This window comes from Miscanthus floridulus, chromosome 9 (assembly GCF_019320115.1).
Source record: "Miscanthus floridulus cultivar M001 chromosome 9, ASM1932011v1, whole genome shotgun sequence".
In the NCBI taxonomy this organism is placed as follows: domain Eukaryota; kingdom Viridiplantae; phylum Streptophyta; class Magnoliopsida; order Poales; family Poaceae; genus Miscanthus; species Miscanthus floridulus.
The window spans coordinates 130,687,206-130,705,284 of NC_089588.1; the positions used below are offsets into that span (position 1 = coordinate 130,687,206).

General features: G+C 42.2%; 1 pseudogene; it reads left to right on the forward strand.

Moving 5' to 3' along the window:
- The first annotated feature begins 2,125 nt into the window (after positions 1–2,125).
- LOC136480936 (receptor kinase-like protein Xa21) lies at positions 2,126–4,978 on the forward strand (annotated as a pseudogene).
- The last annotated feature ends 13,101 nt before the right edge of the window (positions 4,979–18,079 follow it).

An 18,079-nucleotide genomic window follows, 5' to 3' on the forward strand; every position in this document is an offset into this window, starting at 1 on the left:
GAATGGAGGTGACCTCACCGATGCGTCCAATGAGGATAACATCATCTTTCCTACTACTGTTGACCAACTCCTAGAGAGGCTTCATGAGGAGTTAGAGGAGAAGAAAGCTACTAATGTGGCGGCTGCACTAGTAGGCTGCTCATTCAAGAGCCGTTCAAGTAAGTTGGTTGAGCAACACAAGCCTAGTGGCAGGACAGTAGATGGGGCGTGCGAGTGGCGCAGCTATGGCGGAGAGGCTAGCGGTGACGAGCTAGTCATACCGTGGGGCAAAAATGACGCCGAGATTAGCGGTGACGACATAGGAGCGTGGCAGCTAATGGAGATCTACATTATCTATGGTGTGGCAACGCGTGGCGCAAGCTCGATGAAGGTTTTGCATTGGTGGAGTTTGCGTGCTTCGAAGATAGCAAGGTGCGCGGATTGATTCAATCGCATGCGACAGTGTGGATCGAAGGGCATCAAGGGCTAAGTTGGAAGGAAGTATAGACACTTGTCTTTACATGCAAATGGAGTAATATGGTTGGTCAGGGATGCAGGAGGCTATGGTGTAAGACATCGGTCGTAGCATTGGAGTGGAAACAGAAGAGGAAGCTAATGTGGCCATTTTCATATGTGTCTCAGATAGTGGTTGTGAAGTTCTCTGTGTCACGTGTGTAGTCAGGTTGAGTATGGTATTGGATTCAGCTAGCTCCTGTGGTGTCTAACAAGGAGCAGACATGCTTCAGGTGTTAGACATGTCAGGGCTAGAGACTAATCTAATTTTACATAATAGAGACGGTGGTGATTAATGAGAAGGTGCACACAGGTGGAGTCATGGAGTATGGAGCTGCAGTTATAGCGGAGTCTTGTTTGAAGTGGGTTTGCGATCAGACTTGTTGGACAGCTCGTGTGGAGCTTTGAAGGCAACTACTCAGTTTACGTACACAGAGGTTTGCGCATGGATGACTTCAACGTGGCGGGCGTATTCGCCAAGGTGGAGTTTGTTGGATATGTGTCAAATACTCGAATATGTGTACAGTTTTGTTACGTTACGACTTGAGTTTTATTAAGGGCTAGGATAAAGTTAGAGTCGTAATATGTATCGTAGAGGTCCATAAATATGAGGCAAGGCCGTGGGATCGCATGGATGCCGGTGTAGCTTCTGTTTTATGGAGGAGCGCCAGTTGTCATGCCTGATGATGTAGGCACATCGCCGGATCTGGTTAAAAAACATCATGCCTGCTTGTGCCGTTCTCGTTTATGCTTACGCGTTCGTCGGTTAGTAGATCCATTTCGGTCGAGATCTACAGCCTATTCGGGAGGCCGTAAACGATCGTGGATTATTTACTGCTGGCTGGTTTGGTGTGAGAGAAAAACACTGTTCCTGGCTGGAAATTTACGATCGTTTACGAGCAAGCGAACAGGCTGCTAACCATGCACTCTAACAAGTAAAGCATTTTAATGAACAGGACCCAGACCTAGTCCACATAAATATCAACCAATAGCCATGAAATACAGACCAATTAATTCTGGTTTGAATCATTTCAGCGAACGGCAGAAACAGGTAGTTCTTGTTTGGATCGTAGCCTGCAAAAAGACATTGACTTGTGACCTGGAGCCATTGCATGCACACATCGGTGCAATGTGGCACGTTTGCCGACACAATTAGAAACGCCAGGCTGGCTCCTAGTGTCCGACACAATTATCCAATTCGGTCAATATCCATAGCCGCCATAAAAAAATATTGATATGATGGTACGTCATGTGGCGGACACATGCACATAGTGGCCATGTACGCTTATCACACATGCATCACAACTGACAACGCAAAGTGCCGGTCACCGTACCATTCAGCAAGATGCATATCAGACTCGTATCCGATGCATGATGCATGATGTGCATGATGGTTGACTTTCGATAGTTTTTGCACCATGAAATACAGATCATTTCCATATGAACGACAGGAACAGGCTAGGCATTGCATGCATACAGCGGTGCATACTTTCGATAGTTTTGGATCCTAGCCGCCATTGCATGCATACAGCGGTGCAGCATGTGTGGTGCACGTTGGTGGCGGACAGTTATTATTACCCATGCATATATACATATCTCACAACAATTCACCAATAGGGCAGACTCGGATCTGATGGCCATTCTAATAGTATTGGCCATCTTGCCGGGTGCCGCCACCTCTTCTATAATCACCAGAGCAACAAACGCTAATGGCAGCCACAGCGACCTCGCTGCACTGCTGGCTTTCAAAGGCGAGCTCGCTGATCCCACAGGCGTCCTTGCCAGGAGCTGGACAACCAACGTATCCCTCTGTCGATGGCTTGAGTCTCGTGCAGCCGCCGCCGGCAGCGCGTCACGGCACTGTCGCTGCCGGATGTTCCCCTACAGGGGGAGCTCAGCCCACACCCCGGTAATCTTTCGTTCCTCTCCATGCTCAACCTCACAAACACCAGCCTCGCTGGCTCCGTTCCTCCCGAAATTGGTATGTTACATCGACTTAAGGTTCTGTATCTTTCTGCAAATGGCCTCAGAGGCCCTATTCCAAGTGCCATAGGAAACCTAACGAGGCTTGAGGATCTTAACCTCGGTTGCAATAACCTGTCTGGGGACATCCCCCCAGGACTACTGCAGAATATGCATAGCCTTGAGAAATTTTCTCTTAACAAGAATGAGATAATTGGCCACATACCACCAAGCCTATTCAATAATACGCAAACTCTAAGGTGGCTCGGCTTGATGAACAACAGCTTATCAGGTCCCGTACGACACAATCTAGGTTCCTTGTCCAAGCTGGAACTCTTGTACCTGGGGTTCAACGACCTATCCGGTATAGTGCCCCCAACAATCTACAGCATGTCAAGGATGCAGTCGCTTTATCTCGCACACAACAACTTTTCAGGTCCCATTCCCAACAATCATAGTTTTAGCCTTCTTCTACTGCAGGTCTTTGATCTCTCAGAGAACAACTTTGTGGGTCCGGTTCCATCAGGACTTGCAGCATGCAAAAACTTAGAAATTCTCACTTTGGCAGAAAATCATTTTGTGGACGTCGTTCCAACATGGTTGGCTCAACTACCACGTCTCACCGAACTTTCCTTGGCAAGAAATAACATTTTTGGCTCTATCCCAGCTGTTCTTAGCAATCTCACCCATCTTACTGGACTATATCTCGGAACCAATAACCTAACAGGTCCCATTCCATTTTTTCTTGGGAATTTTTCGGAATTATCTCAACTACTTCTGCAGAAAAATCAATTCTCCGGCTCAATACCACCAACACTTGGGAACATCCCAGCTCTGAACAAGCTTGAACTTGGATGGAATAATTTAGATGGGAATCTTAACTTCTTGTCTACCCTTTCTAACTGTAGGAATCTCCAGGTCCTCGACCTGGCCTTTAATTCGTTCAAAGCGGGGCTCCCAGATCATATCGGGAACCTATCAACAGAGTTACTTTGGTTTAATGTAGGTTATAACAAGTTAACAGGTAGGCTTCCATCAACACTGTCAAACCTAAGCCATCTTCAAGTGTTAGATCTTTTTAACAACCTATTCACAGGGGATATCCCAAATTCTATCACAATGATGCAAGACCTCATCTTACTTGGCGTCGATGACAATGACTTATCCGACAAAAATTGGCATGCTGAGGAGCTTACAACAGTTGTATCTTCTAGGAAACAAATTCTTTGGCTCAATACCCGAAAACATTGGCAACATTAGTGTGCTAGAACAAATAAGCTTATCCAGTAACCAATTAAATTCTTCTATACCAGCAAGCTTCTGCCACATGGATAAACTCATTTATTTAGATCTTTCTAACAATTTCTTTGTGGGTCCACTTCCAAGTGATGTTGGTGGGCTAAAACAAGTGTATTTCATTGACCTCTCTTGCAACTATTTCCATGGAACCATCCCAGAATCTTTTGGAGAAATTATAATGCTCAACTTCCTAAATCTATCACATAACTCATTTGATGGGCAATTCCCAGATTCATTTCAAAAGCTTACTAGCTTAGCATATTTGGATCTCTCCTTCAATAATATCTCTGGTACCATTCCCATGTTCCTTGCCAATTTCACGGCCTTGACATCCTTGAACCTCTCCTTCAATAAGCTAGAAGGGAAGATACCAGAGGGAGGTATTTTTTCAAACATCACGTCGGAATCTTTGAATGGAAATGCTGGGCTATGTGGATCTCCCCGTCTTGGATTTTCTCCTTGTCTTGAGGACTCTCACTCAAATAAAAGAGACCTTCTAATCATCCTTCTTCCAGTTGTCACTGCTGCATTTGTCGCCATTGTTCTTTGTGTCTACCTAATGATTAGAAGGAAAGCTAAGAGCAAGGGGGATGACGAAGCTACTTTCATTGATCCAGGCAATGCTGTAAGACAAATATTAGTTACCTACCATGAGCTCATTTCTGCCACTGATAACTTTAGCAATAACAACCTTCTAGGAACTGGAAGTCTTGCAAAAGTTTTCAAATGCCAACTGAGCAACGGTTTGGTTGTTGCAATAAAAGTTCTAGACATGTGACTAGAACAGGCCATTAGAAGCTTTGATGCCGAGTGCCATGTGCTTCGCATGGCTCGACACCGCAACCTGATCAGAATACTGAGCACATGCTCCAACCTGGTCTTCAGAGCACTCGTGCTCCAGTACATGCCCAATGGCAGCTTAGACAAGCTCCTACACTCTGAAGGTACATCAAGTAGCTTGGGATTCCTGAAGAGGTTGGAGATCATGCTAGATGTGTCAATTGCGATGGAGTATCTGCACCATCAGCATTTCCAGGTTGTCCTGCATATGTGTGTGTGTGTGTGTGTGTGTACACACACACACACACACACACATATGCAAGGCAGCATCGGTGCAGACGTGCCCTGTGTCACGCAACGTACGTGCGCTAGTCATCAGCTTCTTCGTGTTTAAATCTGCTTCGTTCAGAAGAAAAGATTCTTCGCCATGTTTGAAAGCGAATGAAAAGCACATTTCCGGTACGCTATGTGTGCCTTCTTCTCTGGTGCTCTGCTGAGTTCGAAGGCTACACGGTGCGTAGCTTTCTGGGAAGTATATTTATATGCAAGGGTGAAGGGTCCCGTTGGAGTGTGACCAACTGCAGCACGTGCGGACGAAATAGAGTGTACGCGAACCACACACCATCGCTATATTGATCATTATTTTGAAAGAGAAGGAAAACTCCAATTTACCGATCGTTTGTTCAAAATTTTCGTGCGTATTAGGTCACAACCCACACGGAAATGGTAAAGGAAAGCTCAACAAAAAAAGGTAACAAAAGATATGGAAGTGGATAAAACAATTTCGTGCTACTCCTATTAAAAATTACCGGTGGTAAATTCCTATTTTCCTTCACTATCCTACCCAATCTCATGCATGGCCACTACAACATGAGGTCCTAATAACCCCTTATATATATATATATATATATATATATATATATATATATATATATATATATATATATATATATATATATATATATATATATATATATATATATATATATATATATATATATATATATATATATATATATCACTAGTACAGAAACAAGTTGTACTCTCGGTTGGAAAACCCCTTCATGTCCCAGTTTTCCAACCGGGAGCACAAATCCGGAACTAAAGGGCCCCTCCTTTAGTCTCAGTTTCTCGCCTGGAACTAAAGGTCCCGGTTGGTAATACCAACCGGGGCTAAAGAGGCTTCCCGGCTTGGCCACGTGGGCCGGCCCTTTAGTCCCGGTTGGTATTACCAACCGGGACTAAATGTTTTTTTTCTTTTTTTTTTGTTTCTATTTTCAATTGATGATTCGTTTTGGTTTTCGAATAGGTTTTCGAATACGCATTCTACGCTGCTAATAATATACGTATTCTACACGTTTATAATGTTCGAACATTTTGTACAAACTAAAGTATGAAACTAACGTATATATTACATGCATATACATATATTGTACGTTATTTTATGTACATATAATATGTGTATATATATATATATATTACAAATAAAGCTTGCATTGTATATTCTATCATATTCTTGGATAACAAATTCACTCCATCTGGTTTAGCTTCCATGTTTCGTTCATGTCATTGTAGAACTCGCAGGCGGGGTTTAAGACCTGGTCATTAAGAAATCCTGCTATGGTCTCTTGAATTGCTTTTAGTTGGTCATGTCGTATGACTTTTTCCTTCAACCATAGAGTCTTCAATAAAAGTTAAAGGAAAAGTATTAATATATATATATATATATATATATATATGTGTGTGTGTTGGTCACGTGATTACTTATATATATGAGCAATAAAAAAATTATGAATATATGAATATATTTATATAATGTACTTTGAGGATCTCTTCAGGAGTTCTTTTTGAGTACGCCATGATGAACTTGCAAACATATTGCAAGTTCATCATGGCGTACTCAAAAAGAACTCCTGAAGAGATCCTCAAAGTACATTATATAAATATATTCATATATTCACAATTTCTTTTATTGCTCATATATATATATATATATATATATATATATATATATAAATGTAGCTAGTACTTACTTTGTGTGCGATTACATCCAGTGGCGCTTTGCAATGTTTCATGTGGTGTTTCTCAATGAAACTTTTCCAAACACTGCGCCCAATAAAATAAAAAATTAATTTGGCATTTAATAATTGTTGCAGTTAAGAGATCGGGGTATATATAGTTGCTAGAGAGACCAAATTACCCTTGGATAATATCTATCATGCCGTGGTACTCTGTTTGCTCTTTTTAACGAGTCTAAGATGCTCAACCGACTATTGACCATATCGATGACCATCAATATCCAATGATTGATGCATATGTTTTTATACACAAATATGATCGACATTAACTAGAGTCAACATATATATATATGGGAGATAGCTTAGCTAGTAAGCAAATAATTGAACAAATGTCCATATGATCGATATTAATTATTTAACACTCACTTGAAGTTGTAGGGAAAGAGTATGTCCTGGTTTTGTTGGTTCACTAAGAACCTCATGAGATTTTTCTCGAGTTCAGCTTTCCATTCAGGCGGGGGATTAGGGTGTTTGAATAAGACATTTGGATCAACGAAACCAACATCATTATCCTTTCTCTTTCTGAGTTCTGTCATCTCATATCTGCATATATAAAAATATAGTGTGAGGATATATAATTTATATATATACATGTAGCTTTATATATACACACTTTAATAGTAGAAAATAATCACACTTACGTCATCTACACTTTTGTCATCCTTTTCTTGCTTATTTTCGAGAGCCAGGTATTGACTCCCGTCATCTACATCCTGCTGGTCACCATCGGCAAATTGAGTGCCGGTGTTGATAATATCCATCATTTCTTCATCCATGTTGTCTCTCGGGGCAACCATCTAGCTTTTACACCACTAAATATATCTATAAAAAATTAAAACCATATATCTATAAAATGGATCGAGTCATGTGCTTAAAATTAATTAAATAACTACACAAGAAATTCAAGTCTCCAAAGCATAACTTTGATTTCTTATTTTCTAGAAATATTTATTGGCTAGTGATATATATAACAAATTTATATATATAACAATATAAATTTAAAACTCTCTAATATGTATAACAAATATATATATATAACAATACAAATTTATAACTCTCTAATATGTATGTATAACAAATTTATATATATAACACTATAAATTTATAACTCCAATATATATGTATAACAAATTTAGCTATATAACAATACAAATTTATAACTCTCTAATATAGATGTATAACAAATTTATATATATAAAAATACAAATTTATAACTCTCTAATATATATATATATATAACAAATTTATATATATAACAATACAAATTTATAACTCTCTAATATATATATATAACAAATTTATATATATATAAAAAATTATATATATCAATACACAGTACGTTGGGGCCGACGGCGTTGGTGGCGCGTGGGGCGGCCGGCGTTGGGGCGGCCGACGTTGGGGTTCCAGTCGAGGCCGTGCGCCTCCCGCGCGTGCTCGCGGAGGAGGCGCACGGGGTTCTGCGGTGGCGGGAGCCGCGTGGCGTCGAAGAGGCGCACGGAGCCGTCCCCAGAGGCGGCGGCACAGAGGGAGTCGTGGGACTCGGACCACGCGTAGTCGAAGAGCGCGTCGGAGGTCGAGAAGGAGAAGATCGGCGCCGGGTCCGACGGAGGCGAGGTCAAGGACGATGAGGTGGCCACAGGCGACGGTGACAAGGGTGGCGGCGGCAATGGCGATGGGCGACAAAGACGAAGAGTGAGGAGAAAGAAAAACGGCCACCTTATATAAGGGAGGGACCTTTAGTCCCGGCTCTAGTAAACGCCCGGGACGAAAAGACCTTTAGTCCCGGCTGGTATTACGAGCCAGGACTAAAGGTGTATTTTGGCAGGCCGCAAAAAATGTAGCCTAGCTTTAGTCCCGGGTGGTAGATCTACCCGGGACTAAAGTTGGGCTGCAGTTTCACTTCCCGCCTATTTCAAGCTACATTTGTTTATTTATATATTTCTTTCTATAAAATATTAAAGTCTTGTTAATTGCACAGTAAATTAAATACAAGGCATAAAATTATTTTAAAAGAATATGGATTTACTTTTGCTTTATTGCACATAGGAAAATTGTGTGACCTAAAGTTTTTTTGTTTTTTCTTATAAATATTGAAACATAATGTCATTAATAATTACTATTTCGTTAATGCAAAAATTTAGTGTTTAATTTAAATCATTAAAACTTTTATTTTTGATTGGAAATTTGTTTTCACATCATTTTAACGTAAATCTTTTCATTTTTTCATCACTCATTGTCCAAAAGCGACATGGAAATCCCACCATCAAACACAAATTTAATCTGAACATAGAAAAAAAGGAAACACCTAATAAACATCTCTGAATTCACAATTATTACATAATACGTCTAATACACACTATTAAACATTACTATATATATCAAGCGGGCACAGTAGTGAACTTCTTCTTAACATATATCCCTTGATTATGATCGCGCCATAACCATGGAGTGTCCTCATCATTTAGCTGGATGCTTGGGTCTTTGTTCACTGTGAAGGGTGGAATTCGATCATCGTTTTCATAATCTTCTGATATGTCTGACTTGTCTTCAATTCCGACGATGTTCCTTTTCCCTGAAAGAACTATGTGGCGCTTTGGCTCATTGATTGGGTCGTTGTTGTTTTTCCCTCTCTTCGGTTTTGTAGACATGTCCTTGATATAGAACATCTGATTCACATCCTTGGCAAGGACGAACGGTTCATCTTTGTACCCAATATTGTTGAGGTCCACGGTTGACATTCCATACTAGTTGTTGACTGCTACCCTGCCTCCAGTCGCCTTTACCCATTGGCACTTAAACAAAGGTACCTTAAAAGTAGGTGCATATTTTAGTTCCCATATCTCCTCTATGCGGCCATAATATGTTTGCTTATTTCCATTAGGGTCGGTGGCATCTATGCGAACACCACTGTTTTGGTTAGTGCTCCTTTTATCTTGGGCTACTGTGTAAAATGTATTCCCATTTATCTCATACCCTTTGTATGTGAGGATATGCCACGATGGCTGCCTAGCCAACAAATACAGTTGCTCATCAATACTCTCATCACCCTGACATTCTTTTCGCAACCAATCACTGAAAGTTTCCATGTGCTGACGCATAATCCAAGCTTCGGACTTCCCTGGAAACTCGGATTGGAGCAACTCTTTATGTGTCTCGATATATGGATCCACCAAGGAGAAGTTTTGTAGAACTGTGTAGTGTGCTTTATTAAAATAATTATCTTGCATACCAATATATGGTTTCTTCCCTAGTATCCCCTTTTCACTTAGTCTTCCCTCGTGTCACGATTCAGGAACACCAATCGGGTCAAGGTTGGGAATAAAGTCAACACAAAACTCAATGACCTCCTCTGTTTCATAGCCCTTGGCGATGCTTCCTTCTGGCCGAGCACGGTTGTGAACATATTTCTTTAGGATTCCCATGAATCTCTCAAAGGGGAACATGTTGTGCAGGAACACAGGACCGAGAATTCTAATCTCCTTGACCAGGTGAACTAGGAGGTGTGTGATGATATTAAAGAAGGAAGGCATGAACACCAACTCAAAGCTGACAAGACATTGAACCACATCATTCTGTAGTTTAGCTAGATCCATTGGATCAATTACCTTATGAGAAATTGCACTGAGGAATGCACATAGCTTCACGGTGGCTAGACGTACATTTGGAGGTAGAATTCCTCTTAATGCAACTGAAAGCAATTGCGTCATGAGCACATGGCAGTCATGGGACTTTAAGTTTAGGAATTTCTTCTCTGGCACATTTATTATACCCTTTATATTCGAGGAAAATCCAAATGGTACCTTGATGCTTGCTAGGCATTCAAACATGCTTTCCTTCTCTTCTTTGCTAAGAGTGTAGCTGGCAAGGCTTAAGTAATGGCGTCCATCATCTGTCTTCTTTGGATGAAGGTTGTCTCGTTCTTTCAAACACCGTAGGTCCTGTCGTGCTTCAAGTGTGTCCTTAGGCTTCCCATACACACCCATGAAGCCTAGCAGGTTTACACAAAGATTCTTCGTCAGGTGCATCACATCGATCGCGCTACGGACCTCTAGGACTTGCCAATAGGGTAGCTCCCAAAATATAGACTTCTTCCACATGGGCGCGTGACCGTTGGTGTCGTTCGGAACAGGTTTGCTGCCATGTGCCTTTCCAAATACTACTTTCACATCCTTGACCATATTGAGTACATCCTCACCAGTTCGGTTGCTCGGCTTGGTCTGGTGGTATGCCTTACCTTTAAAATACTTGCCTTTCTTTCTTAGGGGTGATTCGCAGGAAGAAATCGACGATGGCCAAGGTACACGACCTTTCGACATTTTTTCAAGAATATACCTTTAATGTCATCGAAATAGTGCATGCATGCATTATATCCCTTGTTTGATTGTCCTGAAAAATTACTTAGAGTAGGCCAATCATTGATTGTTATGAACAACAATGCTCGTAGGTCAAAGTGCTCCTACTTGTGCTCATCCCACACATGTACACCTGGTTTGTTCCACAAAAGTAGAAGTTCTTCAACTAGTGGCCTCAGGTACACATCGATGTCGTTGTCAGGTTGCCTTGGGCCTTGGATGAGCACTGGCATCATAATAAACTTACGCTTCATGCATAACCAGGGAGGAAGGTTTTAGATACATAGAGTAACAGGCCAAGTGCTATGACTACTGCTCTGCTCCCTGAAAGGATTCATACCATCCGTACTTAAAGCAAACCTTAAGTTTCTTGCATCATTTGCAAACTCTAGGAATTCTCTATCGATTGCTCTCCACTGGGACCCATCAGCAGGGTGTCTCAACATATTGTCTACCTTATGGACTTCTTTGTGCCATCACAACAACTTTGCATGGTCTTTGTTTCTAAACATATGTTTTAAGCGTGGTATTATAGGAGCATACCACATAATCTTGGCAGGGATTTTCTTCGTGGGACGTTCACCCTCAACATCACCAGGGTTATCTCGCCTGATCTTATACCGCGATGCAAGACATACCGGGCATGCATCTAACTTCTCGTACTCCTCGCCACGGTAGAGGATGTAGTCATTAGGACATGCATGTATCTTTTGGATTTCTAATCCCAAAGGGCAGACTACCTGTTTTGCTTCGTACGTAGTGGTGGGCAATTTGTTATCCTTCGGAAGCATCTTCTTTTGGATTTTTAGTAACTGCCCAAATCCCTTGTCAGATACACCATTCTTTGCCTTCCATTGCAGCAATTCCAGTGTGGTACCCAACTTTTTCTGCCCCGCATCACAAGTTGGGTATAGCAATTTCTTGTGATCCTCTAGCATGCACTCGAACTTGATCTTCTCCTTTTCACTTTTGCATTCTCTTTGTGCGTCACGAATGGCCTGACCAAGATCATCAGCGGGCTCATCTTCTGCCCCTACCTCTTCTTCAGCTTCCCCCATTGCAGTATCATTGAAGGCACCATATTCAGCAATAATGTCATCATCGTCCCATTGTTCTTCTTCACCTTCTTCCATTACAACCCCGGTTTCTCTATGCTTCGTCCAACAAATATAGTTTGGCATGAAACTCGACTTCAACAAGTGTGAATGAGGACTCCTTGAGCAAGCATATTTCTTCAAATTCTTATATATGGCACACGGGCAGCACATGAAACCATCGCGTTTGTTTGCCTCGGCCACACGTAAGAAAGAATGCACGCCCTCAATGAACTCTTGGGAGCGGCGATCAGCATTGTATATCCAATGCCGGCTCATCTGCATTACATGACATACATACCATATTAAAACCTAGAACATAATTAGTTAATTATACGACATGCATGCCACCACACAAGGTATTAATTTATGAAAGTCTCGCTACAATGTAGACAATCCCAACTACCACTAAAAAAACTAAAGCTAAAATGCACTTCAGCAACATAAGGATTTCACGACCAATTCCAACTAAAATAGACAGATCATGCGTTTGTTCAACATCTATGGGCTTCTTCCGCAGGATCACTGCCTCATCAGCCGCCGTAGCCGCCTATGCAAGAGAGTTTTGCATGTGTTCAACATACTCTTCCTCCTAGTACCAGCCTGAACATCCAGTGCCATCCCACTGAAATTAAAACAAAAAATTAGAACTTTAATCACAATCATCATGAAAATAAGTATAAATTAATCATAATCATCAAATACGACAAAATAACTCACATTGCGATCCGAACACTGGTAGAAGATACGGCCCTTGTTGGGACACTCCTTCCTCACCCGGTACTCCATCACAATTTTCTCCTCACACTTGCCGCATGCAATGAGAGTGAGGTCCGGCCTCAGTCGCTTTGGAACCCTATGAGAGGCCGAGGACCCGGAAGCAGTTGCCATCTACTCTCTATACTCATTTTTAATATAATATAAATTTCTCATTTTATAAACAAATAAAATTAAAAAAACTCTAAAATTCTCTATATCTCTAAACCATAAAGTGTGCTATGCATGCTAGAAATGAAAGCTGAATACTAGTTTTGAATAACTACTTTAACATTCCTTCATCCAAATATGCAAACTTTAAAGTGATTTTGAGCTTAAATGGCTTACAAATAAAAAAATCCACCATAAAAAACCACATATATCTAGTCCACAAAATGAGATATGCTACTGATGAAACATGAGAGTATAAAGTTGATAACCTTTAGAACCGAAGAATCGATGGAGGAATCGAAGAAATCTTGTGATTATCGGCGATGAGGAAGAAGAGAGGCCGGCGATGAAGCAAGAACACTGAGCTCGAAGTGGCTCGGGCTCGGGGAGGAAGAATGGGTATATAGGAGGGGACCTTTAGTCCCGGTTGGAGACAGCAACCGGGACTAAAGGTCCATTTCTAGTCCCGGACGGAGCCTCCAGCCGGGAGTAGACTTTTACTCCCGGTTGGAGGGACCAACCGGGAGTAAAAGTTAACCTTTAGTCCCGGTTGGTAGCTCCAACCGGGACTAAAGGTCCCCTGCAGCAAAAGCCTGCCGCAGTAGCCGTTGGGCAGGGACCTTTAGTCCCGGTTGGAGCTGCCAACTGGGACTAAAGGTTTCTCTAGTCCCGGGCGCGAAAAATACCGGGACTAAAGCCAAATTTCGAAGTGGATCAAAAGTCGTTTCTCTACTAGTGTGTATATATATATATACACTGTTTGAAAATCAGGCAAATTTTGTACCAGTTTAATACAGAAAAACATAAACAATATGTTGGTGACATAACAAAAAGGTGTGTGTGAGATATAGTCGCAAACGTGACAGCTAACATGATACTAGTCATGGATTCGACCATAGAGAATAGAAGAAAACATCGAGTCTTTGCAGTAGCACATCCAACGGCACCAGAGCCAGTTACGCTTGTCAACAAAGTGCCTGTTGTTGTAAGCATCCTACTTGGTGTAGTGAGAACTCAAGGCGAAGTAGAGGAAGTCGTGGATCGTTGTCGTCGTTGGAAGCCGTAGGCTGAGTAGTCACATCGCTTGCGCACTCTCCCCAAAAACGTGATTGCCGGCCTTCACCCGAGCAGATGAACACGAAGATGGCTTTGGTTTCAAAGGCCTGCTCTCCCCATATTCCTGTGCGTGCAGGAACCAGAATGAGGAAAGCCGTGGTTACAGCAGAAACAGTGTGGATAAGTGTTTGCGCAAGAAGACTGGACTAAATTCCAAGATAAGTCTCTTATCTTGCACACTCCTGGAGAAGACCAGAAGTCGCTAAGAACCGAAACCGATCAACCATCGGGGCCAGGTGCGCCGAAGACTAAAAGACGAAAGCAGAAGAGATGCTTACGGAGGAAACTCCTGCCATCACGAGCAGAAACTTCCGAAACTTCTGTAACTCCTGTCGTCAAACGACTTATGTGGCAAAACCAACCGCGACCCGCACCACATCGTGTCATGACAGGCTCGGCTCGGCGGTGACATGCACGCATGTGGCACACCTTCATCCTCTCTCAACTTCTCAATATAGGCACATGCAGTCCACCCATATAAGGTTTTCGGGAAGCGCTTTTTGTGCGACTGCTCCGTCCAAGTCATGCGGCGCTATGTCCCACCATGTTCATCGTCAGCTGCTCCGAGATCTTCCTCCATCACTGATCGATGACTTCATACCTATTGACGATGATTTCATCAACATTTTGGATAGTCAAAAACGTCACGAATGATTTTAGTTCAAATAACTTGGTTCCACATGTCCATGCTCTCTATTTAAATGTAGTTACAAAATGGAAGAAACCAATTCAGGGAGCCCAACTTGGGTGGTCGGCCAACCCCCCCAAGTATGGCCAGTTGATCATCAAAATACATCATTATGATGGGCAATGCTTCTAGAAGCTATGTGCAAAATATGAGCATGATTGTGAAGTGGTCAGGACGACGGGGGGCCTTGCACGACGTTCAGGACGCACCTGACCATGATGCGGTCATTGCTGTTGCGCAGCAGCATTCAGAAGAGGCAGGATTTTTGTATCAAGTTGTGTCAACCCCAGCCTGCTAAAGGTGACTTTCACCGATGGGGCGGCAGAGGCATTTGCCATGGTGGAAGATTATATTGGAGCTCGATCGGAGGGGATCTTGAACAAATTGAAAGTATATAAACACACACACCTGAGCACCTGGACGTCTTAAATAAATTATCAATACGCATAGAAATTAGGTAACGTGTGGTGAACTAGGGCTTGGATGCCGACAGGAATCCGAACTATGACTAGGAGTCCAAGACTGGTAAAGCTGAAAAAAATACTTGGATTCGGTTTCTCCCCAAATGTCCCCCAGAATCACTCCGTGAACCATTGGACTTGCAGGCTTTCTTCACTGGATATCATATCCAATCTCCTATACCGCCTAAAAAGTAGTATTTTAGGAGATGGATGTGCTGCCACAAATCTCCCATCTCATCTCCTATACCTACAATTAAGAGATTTCCTAAAAGAAGCATCATCTCTCCTTTAAATAACAGTGACAACCCCTCTCCCGTATCCCTAAAGAAATATAGGAGACAAGTTTTAGGTAATCTGCTGCAGCAAATCTCCTACCTCATCTCCTATACCTATAATTTTTAAATGATCTCCTAAAAGAAGCATCATCTCTCCTATAAATAAAGGTGACAACCCCTCTCCCCTATCCCTAAATAAATATAGAAGATAAGTTTTAGGTAATCTGCTGCAGCAGTACTCTCGTATATCCTAAATTTATTTTAGGGTACTCTCTTAATGCAACTTATAGGAGATGCAATATAAGAGATTTGGTGGAGATGCTCTAAGGGCATGTTTGGAACATAGGAAAAAATTCTATTCTTGTGCTTTTCCTATAAAATTAAACTGATTTTTGAGAAATTCCTGTATGATTTTTGTGAAAGTTTTGCATTTCAAACAAACCATGATGCTCTAAGGGCATGCTTGGGGATTCATACATGACGACTCAAGAGACTGGATATATATTTTATCAATGATTATCAAAATTGTGTTTTGAAAACAATGCATCTATAACCGTGACATTACAGTTCTACTACAAGCATTAGGTATTTATCATGCCTTTCATAAACTACTTCCTCTATCAAAAAAGAATGCAATTCTATATTTTGATTGAGTCAAACTTTCTTAAGTTTAACTAATTTTACAAGAAAATATTATCAACATTTATGATTTCAAATAGGTATACAGTTAAAATATATTCCATGATTAATCTAACTATACTTATTAGGTATATCCTAAATGTTAGTATTTGTTCATATATATTTATATTTGGTTAATTATAAAATTGTTTGACTCCTAGTAAAATGGGAATTGCATTCTTTTTGAATAAGGGAGTATGTTCGTTCCAAATTATATTGTTCACTTTAGTTTTCTAACTTCAACTAAGTTTTTAGAAGACCATATAAGCATACACAAATTGAAATAAATACACTATCAAGACATATTCCATACAAAATTTGATAAAAAAAATTGGTCTTCCATACAAATTTAATAAAATTAACTTGCTATTCTTCTTCAATATCTTTTAGTGTGGCATATCTTTAACACTAAGGCTCCCTAGATCTTTAAAAGTTCCATGATACACATTTGTTAGTTTTTCTTGCTTTTGGTTATAGTACAAACGAATAGATGTATCCCTAAAGAGAAGTATTCCCTAAAGATCCGAAATAGTTGTTTCCACAAAATCTACCAGATGCGCTCTTCCCATTGGGCCGTCATCGCCCTTCATCTCCTCCCTCCCACTCGGCCCCTTAGGTTTGCCTTGTGCCATCATCCCCTACTCGCCTAGGGCTGGTGGTGAGGCATGCCAGCATATATATACCACCTCAACCAGAGGTAGTTGTGGCAACCACACACGGACAACATGCACAGTAGGAAGAGGGGGGGGGGGGGGGGGGTTGACTCACTGGACGTGTTTGTACAATAAGTAACGGTGGCTAACGGATTTCTTATCTTATTCATATCCATCCCTCTAACCAAACAAAAAAAGATCAAATATTTCCATCACTAACCAAACACAAACATAGAATTATCACATGCTAATAAAAACATAAATGGTTCATCCCATTCTATCTCACTTTACAATAAAATTGACCCCTAAGAAACTTGAATGACCAAACCAAACGGACACAAACTCAGATGGCACTTGATTGGAACATGGTGAAAAGAGACCAAAATCCCTAACCCACTACCAGACTCCTTGAGTTTGCCGAGTGCCCGTAACACTCGGCAAAAGACAGAAAACACTCGGCAAATGGTTCGCCGAGTGTAACACTCGGCGAATAGCACTCGCCATAAACAGTGCCGGCAAAACCAACTTTGCCGAGTGCCATTTATCGGGCACTCGGCAAACTTTTTGCCGTGTGCTGTTTGGCTCTTGGCGAAAAAAAATTAGTTTGCCGAGTGTTTTTCAAAATATACTCGGCAAACCTATTTTCCAAAGAAAAAAAATAATTATCTGGACAGCAAGGAAATCAGCCCCTGTGGATGCAAACCAATAATCATTCAGTAGTTTGAAGCACACCAGTACTAGAAATTTACACATGCAAATTGCAATCCATCTCTACAGTGCTGGGAGGCTCGACGGCTTGCTGCTGAGGGGCAGGAGGCGACGAAGAAACGACGGATGCGCAAGCGCTGGGGAGGCACGACTAGCTGTTGAGGGACGAGGCGACGAAGCAGCCGACGGAGGCGCAAGCCATGGCCCCAAGCTGCCAGCGGCCACGGCGCCCGGCCCTTGCTTCCTCGACGACGCGGAGGCATCGGTGGCTCTGGCACCAAGCCACGCGGAGCTCGCTCCCATGGCCCATGGAGCCGCGCCTGGCGGAGCTCGCTCCCGCAGTTGCCCTCGCTCCCGCGGCCGGTGGAGCCGCGGCTGGCAGAGCCCGGGCCTTCCCCTCCGGCAGCGGCCTCCGTCGAGGCGGCCGTGCTGAGCGGGACCGGAGCGCCGCGAGGGTGAGAGGCAGCTCCACCGCGCCACGCCACGCCGCCATGACGCGCTCGCAACGCCGGGCCA